This window comes from Athene cunicularia (genome assembly GCF_003259725.1).
Source record: "Athene cunicularia isolate RWA chromosome 2 unlocalized genomic scaffold, athCun1 chr2_part1, whole genome shotgun sequence".
NCBI classification, from domain to species: Eukaryota; Metazoa; Chordata; class Aves; order Strigiformes; family Strigidae; genus Athene; species Athene cunicularia.
Genome location: NW_020799095.1, coordinates 143,175,555 through 143,185,580, shown reverse-complemented (window position 1 = coordinate 143,185,580; position 10,026 = coordinate 143,175,555). Strand labels below are relative to the sequence as shown.

At 45.6% G+C, this 10,026-nt stretch overlaps 1 long non-coding RNA gene across 7 annotated transcripts in view; it reads right to left on the bottom strand.

The window, feature by feature from the left end:
* Positions 1 to 969: 969 nt before the first annotated feature.
* The window catches only part of LOC113477000, a 66,257-nt gene continuing 57,200 nt past the window's right edge, over positions 970 to 10,026 (bottom strand). For 2 of the 7 annotated variants that reach the window (XR_003397819.1, XR_003397821.1), the window contains 2 exons: positions 3,917 to 7,042; positions 970 to 2,367 (listed from right to left, as the gene is read on the bottom strand). This is a non-coding gene — a long non-coding RNA (uncharacterized LOC113477000). The remainder of the gene's footprint in view (positions 2,368 to 3,916; positions 7,043 to 10,026) is intronic. The other 5 variants (XR_003397820.1, XR_003397824.1, XR_003397823.1 and 2 more) reach the window with 5 other exon arrangements.

Genomic DNA, 10,026 nt, shown 5'->3' with positions numbered 1-10,026 from the left:
AACAGATCCAGTCATTGCTGTTACACATTGTCCTAAGTCTGAGAGCTGGTTTTGCTCATGGTAAAAGAAACTGAAGTTCTTTCTGATTAACTCCACAGAAATGTCCATTGCTCAGATAGGAGTCTGTAAAGCTGGCTTGAACTAATCATCGAATTAGTTTAAAACAATTACGTTTTGAGGATGAGCATACTCTGGCATCTGAAATATCATTCTGAGGTTTTTATTTACTTTTAATGTTATTTTTTGTTTTACTGTCACCATCAGGTTAATCAGACAGAACGGAAACATCATCAAAACCAGCCAGCCCATCGTGGTATAACCCAAAATAACACAATTAGTTTCTGTAACCAGCTTCTCTGCAGAAGCAATGTATCCTGTTCCAACCTTGGCTCTCTGTATGCCTCATGATTCAGTTTTGAGGGGAAGAAGCTCACAAAGAAGCTGCATGGATTAGTGCAAACCCCAAAACCACATCATGCAAAAGGCAGAAAAGAGCTGACCCCAAAGGCGATTTGGCAAGCACAGCACTCTGGCTTGCAGCAAGCTTGCCTGGCTGGCCAGACAAGTTGGTGGTCCCACAGAGGATAACTCATGACAGGAGGAATGTCTTTCAGCAAGTAAGCACACTCTACCTGACAGATGGGCGCAAAAAGACCCTAAATGAGACTTACAGCATATAGAAAAGGCCAGGGCTGTCAAGCTAAAGAGTTGTGCAGTGCTCCTTCATGCACAGGTCCCCCAAATTTGACAACATAAAAAAATGAGGCTGCAGGTATTTTGACTATCAGCTGGGCTTTCACAGGAGCACAGTGCTTGTGCCGATGGATTCAAGTTGACCCTGGGTCAGTGCAGCTCCCCATTGGGAAACAGCCCTGTGGGACTCCACACACAGCACGGTGACTCTCTTCCCTTTTGTCAAAGCATCACTTGAAGCAAAAGCCTGAAAATGCATTAACCAGGAAAGAAAAGCAAGCACATTACGAAGCAAGAGCACAAAGCACACCATGACATTTATAAGTGAGGCTGGTCTTACTCATTTGTATTTCAAAGGCCAGGTTGACACAAGACATTTTTCTTGTTCTAGCTTTGTCTGTGAAGGGAATAATACATAATTTTGAGTGTTGTTGCCACAGTGTCAGCCAGAGCCTTCCTGCAGAGTCAGCTACAATGACATTCAACCTGCCTCGCTTCAAGAACATAAGGACCAACCTGGGAAAATCCCTCTTTGGCTGATAGGACCCACACCGATTTTGGAAGGCTTGCTCATGCCCATACACTCACCTAAACTCCCTACAGCTTGAGTGAGTATTAAGCTAATCATGTTGAATGTCTTCCCTCCTTCAATAACTTCACACTGCTGAAACGTTTACCATCTTCAGAGCTCTCGCTGATTGATGGTGATATTTAGTGACAAAACTCAGGCTCAACATTTGAGCACCTCTGTGGCCCCTATCACACTGTAAGATCTCCTCCTTTGCATGAAAATGGTATTTTTTCATCCCACCAGTAATAACCCCAGCTGAGAGGATGGAGGACCATCAACACTGATCAGTCATAGCCCTCTTGGTGGCAAGCTGCAATGCTCCTTAAATCAAGAGCTGCCTCTTCCTTCAGCCCAGAAACCTAATGTAAAATCCAGCTAAAATCCAGTTTACAGTCTGCCTTGTCACACCACACCCAACAAGACCCTTGTTGGGGGTGGCAGTTTCCTGCTCTGGCTTAATGCCTACTTCACCTGATGACCTCAAAACTGGCAGTCAAGGTACACAGAACATCTACCTGTAATAATTTCAGCCTCGCATTCTCCCAGTAAAAACCCAACAGCCTCAAAGGAACAAGCCATCCTTCCCACTACATATATCACACATTTATGTGCCTGTTTTCAGGTCATCAATCTACAAACTTCTCGGTCATCAATCTAGAGCTTCTTGGAAAACTTTACTTGCCTACAACAAAGCCAATCAATTCAGCTGCACTGTGATTTACATTAGGCAAATACATAAAACTGACAAGGTCACAATACACCAGGTCTCCATCTCCTTGGTTGATACCATTATGACCATGTCCTTGGTAGATACCATCATGACTATGCAGAGGCCTTAAAGAGATGCCATCATAAAAAAGACCATGAATGTGCATGCAATGAGAACATCCTCTTCCAACCAGGACCAAAAGATGGGCACATTAAGTGGACGCTTTGCTCCATGGGTTCCTTCAGGTTGGAGTTGACCGTGAATCTCCGCTTTTCTTCTGTAACTTGACCCTGTGGTTAATTTTGGCTCCTTTTATGCCCCCAAAGCATGTTGGCACTGTCAAGAGTCCTTCTACCCAGTTATTAAGTCCATGAACATGACTCTAGCAGGCGCACTAGGAAAGCAAAGTAAGCAAAGTAAGTAAAGTAAGGTGTGTAAGTAACAACAGGAGAACCAGCTTGCCCCAATTAATGATCTCCATATCCAAATCAGAATTTCCCTTTCAAGTTTGCCATCCATCACAGAGTTACTCCCACCAATCTTCTCCACCCACCACCATGCGCTCCACCTCTGTCCCAGCTGCTGTCTCCAGCCTTCAACCATGCTCATGACACCCTAGTCATGGTCCAGCATGTTTCCCCTCCTCTTTCAGGGCAATTTCATCCCTATTTTTAAATCCATTTTCTCCATATATGGTTTGACTACATTTGTGGAACCCGTGCCCATTTACACATGTGCAGCCAGCAAGCACCTGTAATTTGGAGATTTGTGGGCTTCCACCTAGCAGCTACAAAGCCCATGTATCTCTCACCTACAGGCAACTGAAATGGTGATGGATGGTTCATGCCTTCTCTTGCCCAGTTGGAGCAATGATCTTATTTGGGGACGAAGGGAAGTGAACTAGGACAGGTCACAGAGAGATCTGGCAATGGACTGGTTAGACCCAACACATCTGACCCAAGATCCCACCATAAAACTGAGAATGGTTTCATCATGACAATGCAGGCAAGGCAGGCAGTGTATACATCACATACAGTAACAAATACACTCACAGAGCTATATATAAGATATATATATAAAGGACACACAAAAATAACACCAAGTGGTACAGATGCCAAAGCAGGGATAAAATTAGCTTATTAGAGAAATGGCAAAATCTCTTAAGATCATGGAAAAAAAGCCTATTCTGAACAGTAATGATCACATTTCAAAAATAGAGGATATTCTTGGCTTAGAGCCCTACATACCACAACAGACAACGATAAAGTGAGATCTCACAAGGGAAAAATCAGCCAGATGGTCCATGGAGTTATCCCAGGAAAAGCAAGGACTGCATGCATTAGAGCACTGCAGCAAATTATTTCCTTGGTATCACAGAATGCACCAGTGTGCTGCCTAAGCCAGGCTGCTGCTAAAATGCAATTTTCTTAAAATCATGCAGCCCTAACATTGCAAAAATCAGCAGAACTCAGAAAAAACTTTCCAGAACCTATTTCCTGAAGGCTAGTCTAACATTAACTAGACAAAAAGTAATGCTGGCAGGGAATGCCAGGATGCCATCCTTGAGACTTAACCCAGATAAGGCAAAAATGTCAATATTGTCAAATGCATATAAATTAGAATAGAGTAGTATTGTAGTTAGCTCTATGATTTCTTAGCAATCAAGTTACGGTGCAAAATGAGACTGAAAATGAATGAAAATGGGCCAGAGAGTTTTTATCACAATCGGATAACGTACCCAAGGAAATCACAGGGGGCACACAAGCATCCCAGGGCTGGGAATCATTTAACAACTCTAGAAAGGTAAAACCAATTAAGTACAAGGTAATACTCATCTGCTGTAATATTAAAGAACAATTAATCAAATTCAAATAAAGGCAACACATACACAGAGCAACAATAAGTGCAAAACATAATCTGAATCACTACACACAAAGACCTACCATGAAGACAGGGGGTGAGCATGGCACACCCAAAGAGGCACACTCACCTCCACACTTAATGGGCATCAGGGCTTTTATTGCAAAACCTTGGGTAGAATCCCTCCACAGTGCTTTCCAAAGAGACACCTGTGCCCAAGACACCAACACAGCTCTGAGCATCATTTGACCAGCTCGGTTTACAGCAAAAAGTTTTCCTAACTGTCCCATCCTTTTTGCTGCTGTTTTGCTGGATTATTTGGTTATGGGCACAAGGGATGAATTACAGGTGTGAGGTAACGCAATCCCTCCCTCCCCCAGAGGAGCTCTACAGCTTGAAGTGAGGTGCTGACCTTGGTTATCCTACCCTCCTTTTTTTCCTCCTGCTAGCGGCCACAACAGAAACCTCAAGCAAAACTGCCCTAATCTCTCTTGCAGAATTTTATTTCATTCTGACTTGGGTGCTATTTGAAGCTTCAAGAAAGGAACATCTTAAATAAAAAGGTTTATGGCGGCATGCAGCAGTAAAATTGCTTTCAAAGCCTCAACACATCGGTTCATCGGGAGAAACCCAATCATGTTCATTAACTCCTGGCTGACAGTTTCAAAGATGCTACCCATGGCCAAGATCAGCCTGTTATCCCAAATGCAATCATCCATCTGCTGCTGTAGCCAGGCAGCAGCTCCAAATTTTGTATTTATCCTCTGTTTCAGGGAAACAAGTACTCATTAAACTCGTTTTACATAAAAGCAACAGAGATACCAAGAAATTAAAAGGTGGGACTGCTCTCTCCCTAACCTCAGCTGCCTAGGAGTTAGGTATCTAATGTAAGCCAACTGTCTGGAAACTTTCCATGGTTCATGGAGGAACAGGCTGCTCCGAAGTATCATTTGTTCCTCCTCTTCCTACAGAATGTAAGTGAAGCTTACATTGGAAAACACTTTTTAAGATTTCACACCTAGCCTCACCTGAATCCTAACCACAGCCATTCAGGAGCAGTGAAATCCATCAAATACCAGCTCCAACTGGCACAGTCACACCAGTACAACATCTCCAAGCAAGCCAGCATTTTGACTGTGAAGACACACTTTTGGTCCAGCTGTGTGACCTGTCTGAGGCCACAAGTATGTGGCAACACCATGACTGGGGTTCCCCACACTCAAGCTTGGGTTCTTCTACTGATTGGAAAATGAAACTGCTTTAAAAGCCTTCATTTATACTCTCAGAAAACACACAAAAATCAATCCCAAGATGCATCAAGCTTGGGGTTTTTTTAAGCATAATTGTTACAGAAATATGAAAATTCAATTTGGCAAGACAATCCATTTTCCCCCCATTGTCAAGACATCTCTTCCTGGATAACCTATGTGGTACGTGACTTCCCAGCAGGCAGACACAAGGAATGCCCATTCTGCCACATCCCCACCTGGCTCTGCTCAACTGTCCAGCAGCCCTGCCCAGACCAGCGGCATCACCACAAAGAAGAGCACAAGGAAAGGACTGCAGCTTCAGCTGTTTATCCAAAATACCAAGGCACTTGGGAGTAACATAAAATAGCCAGAACCATCCACTTTATGCTCTTTGGGACTATGCCCAGATAGGAAATCTTCCCAGGAAAAGATAATTTGTAAAGCATTATCTATATGGTAAGGTCTAATGAGTTAATCCCCATCACAATGTATATCTGATGCCTTCCCACGGAAGGATGCAACCCAGTAAGGAGGTATTCCTGGCATGTCACTGTGAATGGCCAATTTGCAGGAACATCAGCTCTCCCTGTCGTGACCACAAGGAACAACAAGATAGCAAATCACCCACCTCATTCCAGGTCAGCAGCTCCCAGCATGCCTGCTTGGAGCAATAACCCCCCCCCACACACAAGGGCAACCCTTTCCTCCGCAGCTGAGCTCCATCTACTTCTGTTAAATACCTCTCAAGTCCTCTTGTTTTGAGAATCCAGTTGACAAATTCAGGCAAATACACTTGAACAAAAGGAAAAAAAAAAATGAAAACACAATACATGCAGTTGTCTGGCAGTTTGGTTTGTGTGCTTTCCTGTCGATTTTTAATCCCCCCCTCCATGACGGTGCACTGGCAGCATGCACCTGCCAGCTCTATTGATGTGGACCCCTCAAGCCTCTCAGCTCCCGCCTGCATGCCACCTTCTCCAAGGTGATACTGGTCTGGATGCACATTGCAATAGAGCAGGCAGTTGTAACTCAGGGTTATGGTTAAGAAACATTACCCCCAGAGCACCTGGATGTTGGCAGAATATGCCCCAGTTGTGATAATTAATCCTTCTTGACCTTGGTTCCCTTTAACTCCGTATTGGTTTTCAATATGCAACTTCATAATTCAGAAAGTGAACACATTTTACTACAAAAGGGCCAAATTTATTAAGGAAAAAGACCTGTACAAGGACAACATCTCCCCAAAGGAGACTTCGCTGCAAGACATGCTGCAGATACATTTGCTGCCTGACAGTGCCATTGCTTCTTGCCAGCAAATGGTCCAAAGGACACCTCTCCCTGCTTCCTCCTAAGCCCTTCAACATCTACCCCATCACAGCTGAGACAGACTATGTAACAAAAAGAAACATCCACAAGTTGTGGTCACAAAGGACACATAGAAAGCTTCCCCATGAGCAAGGTGGTGCAGTGTTGAAAGGGGTCACCTGGAGAGGTGGGGATGTCTCTGTCCCTGGAGGTGCTAGCTGCCCTGCTCCAGTGCTGGTGGCACTAGAGACCTCCCACAGTCCCTCCCAGTCATCGTTTTGGGGGCTCTCCCTTGGGTCCTGCTGTGTTGTCAGAGACACCAATGGCCCAGCTGCTCCCAGAGGACTTCTCTGCCTCCCCCACCCCCCCAGTTTTGCTCTTCCCCAGGCCCCCACCACAGACCACATCTGGATGATGTCCCTCAATTCCCCTTGTTACATCCTCAAGCTTCCCAGGAAACACAGTCAAGGTCAGGGCAGCTCCGTGTATGTGAGGAGGGCAAAGGTATGGGGGTGTCGAGAAGATACTCAAGAAAAACATACAGATGATACAAACCACCGCTGAGAGCAGCTTTTTATATGTGTGTGATTCAACCATCCATAGACACCGTTAACTTTAATAGGAAGCAGCAGACTGAACCCACTGATGCAAAACCTAAAAAAAAAAAGACCAGAAAACACCTGGTTCAACTAAATATATGCACAGTCTGCTAGTGGATCTTCCTAACGAACACAGAAGACCGATACAGCCATACACACCAAGCAAAGGAGATTGTACAGATCTGTACTGATGCTGCGCTCTCTCTAGGCACGGACATGTGTAACCACCAAACGTGGCAAGTCGCCAGCTGGCCCAGACAATGCTGGGAGCCACTGATGAGGAGCAGCTGAATCTTGAAGAGGAAAATGCAAGGAGCTAAGGGAAGACCAGACTGAACAACATCACCATTTATTTTTTCCAGATTTATAGCAACAGCTCTGAGAGGATGTAACGCCTCAAAACCTTTGATCAAACGTCTGGGTGCCCACACGCACAAGGAGGGTGTCGTGGTATCAGCTGGCAACTAAGCCCTACACAGCCGCTCGCTCACTCCTCCCACAGCAGGATAGAGGGGAGAATTGGAACAGAAAAAATGAGAAAATTCATGGGTTGAGATAAAGGCAGTTTAATAGATAAAACAAAAAGAAGGAATTCATTCACCACTTCCCATCAGCAGGCAGGAGTTCAGCCATCTCCAGGAAAGCAGGGCTCCATCGCACATAACGAGTTACTTGGGAAGACAAACATGATCACTCTGAACATGTACCCCCTCCTTCCTTCTTCTTCCCTCAGCTTTATATTGCTGAGCACAACATCATATCGTATGGAATACCCTTTGGTCAGTTGGGGTCAGCTGCCATGGCTGAGTCCCCTCGAACTTCTTGCGCACCCCCAACCTACTCACTGGTGGGGTGGGGTGAGAAGCAGAAAGGCCTTGACTCTGTGTAAGCACTGCTCAGCAATAATGAAAACATCCCTGTATTATCAACACTGTTTCCAGCACAAATCCAAAACATATCCCCATACTAGCTACTATGACGAAAATTAACTCTAGCCCAACCAAAACCAGCACAGATGGAGCCTGCAGAGAGCGTGGGGGGTGCCCAGCCTGCTGTTCCCTCCCCACCTCCCCATCCAGGCACCCACGCACACGCTCGTCACCCCATGAAGCTACTTTAAAGAAGTAAAAATTACTGAAATAGAAGACAGTTCAAACGGATTTTTATCATCACATCCTGCATATATCAAGCAAAATCAGAACAGGGGAGGAGCGGCCCATAAAATAAATAAGCATTTAACCCTTGCAGTGAAAGAGTCAGCGTCTTGGCTTTGGAGAGCACTGAGGAAGTACTCATTAACGTCAGGAATAATAGTGAAAATATCAATGAAATGAAGCGGGACATGTCACACCGCAGAAAGCACAGGCAAGAGATGTGGGGAGACAGCCCACATCTGCAGCCACGGCTGAGCTGACGGCACCTGACAGGACATGTGTGCAGGTCCAAATCACAGCAAAAAAAAAAAAAAAAAAAAAAAAATTGATAGGTTTGGTTGGGTGTAAGATCAGGTTGGGTGTAGAACTGAGCCGCAGCAGAATCAGGGACAGGAGAAGCAACAGCTCAGTGCTGCTCCACACAGCACTCAGCATCGCCAAGAAGCGTCCTAAATCCACAGCAGTGGACCCAGGACAGGTTTCAATCCAAGGGATGTCGCCACTTTACCAGCTACCCCTTGAGCTGCAGCAACTGGTTGGATTTGTGTACTGCTACTGCATCAAGCATAAGGCAAAGCACAGCCTAAAAGCCTTTCCAGGTAGGCTTAAACTAACTGGTCTAATGTCATACTTGAAACAGTCTAATGGGCAGCAGCTCAGCAAGCTCTGCTCACCCAATACTCCTCAGAATGCATTAATCAAAAAAGTTTTAAGCTGCTCCCTACACTCCTATACTGTGGATCGGCATTGATTTAGCTGAAGTACTGTGAAACCTGGAGGAAGCTTTGCTGCAGGCACCTCACAAGTGCCACCCAGCCGCTGTTAGCAATTAATCGCTGATGAAAACTCTGCCCACACCTGAGGACCCCTCTCCTCACCCGGCAGCACTGCCACAGTGTCCCTTTCGTATTTTGTACCTCCTGGCCTGGCCTCTGGGCTTTGCCCTGATTTTTGCCTCTTTGCAAGATCCTTAGGCTTGACAGACTTTATCTTGTCACATTAGACCCAACTGCCTTTTCTCAGGGCTGATCAGCTTGCTCATGCAAATTATCCAGGGTGGAGGTAAACTTTGTTAGTGGCAGAAAGGGGCATTCAGATGGTTCCTTTTATGTTTCACAGGTCATTTGCATGCTTATTCTCTGCCTTTAGGGCAACTTCTGGTTGACTGAACACCTGCTTTTAGCTGCCGGGAAACAGATAACAAACCTTCTACTCCACCCACCCCCAATTCACACCCTTTAGCTGATGTCACTGAGACTTGTAAAACCCTCCTCGCTTCAGGCAGGCTGATCATTTTATCTTGGTCAAGACAGAGATGAGCCCATTCTCCTGCTTTCTATAACCCAGAATCCCAAAGCATCCCTGCAAACCAAATCCAGTGGAAGTGGAGAGCCTCACACCAGGACACAGGCTCCACAGTTACACATGTCTAAGCCCCAAATGCTCTCACTGATGTCCGAGGTGTCAGCCCAGCACAAAGATGCTTCCAAAAAAGGACGGATGGAGAAGTGAAGCCAGCTGGAGTGAACTTTACCATCTAAAAGCCTGCCAGCAGCCATGTAAAAATGAAGCTCTTTGCTGGGAACACTGACACTGCAGAAAGCATCACCCTTTCTTAGACACAGCACTAGGATCTCCTGTTACATCACTCATCCGTAAAGTAATTCTCACTACAACTCTAAAGACAGAGAAGCAAGGCATGACCTGAGAGCAGAGACCAGCAGAAGCAAGCATCAAACCCAAGGGCACCATGAGTCCCTGCAACATCTCCTGGTCCCCAATGCTGACACAGAAGGCAGATGCATGTGTCCCCCACTTGAACATGGCCAGGGCTCAGGCAAAGGGCTGTGACCACATAATTTCACTGTGACAGTGTTTCTCGCTA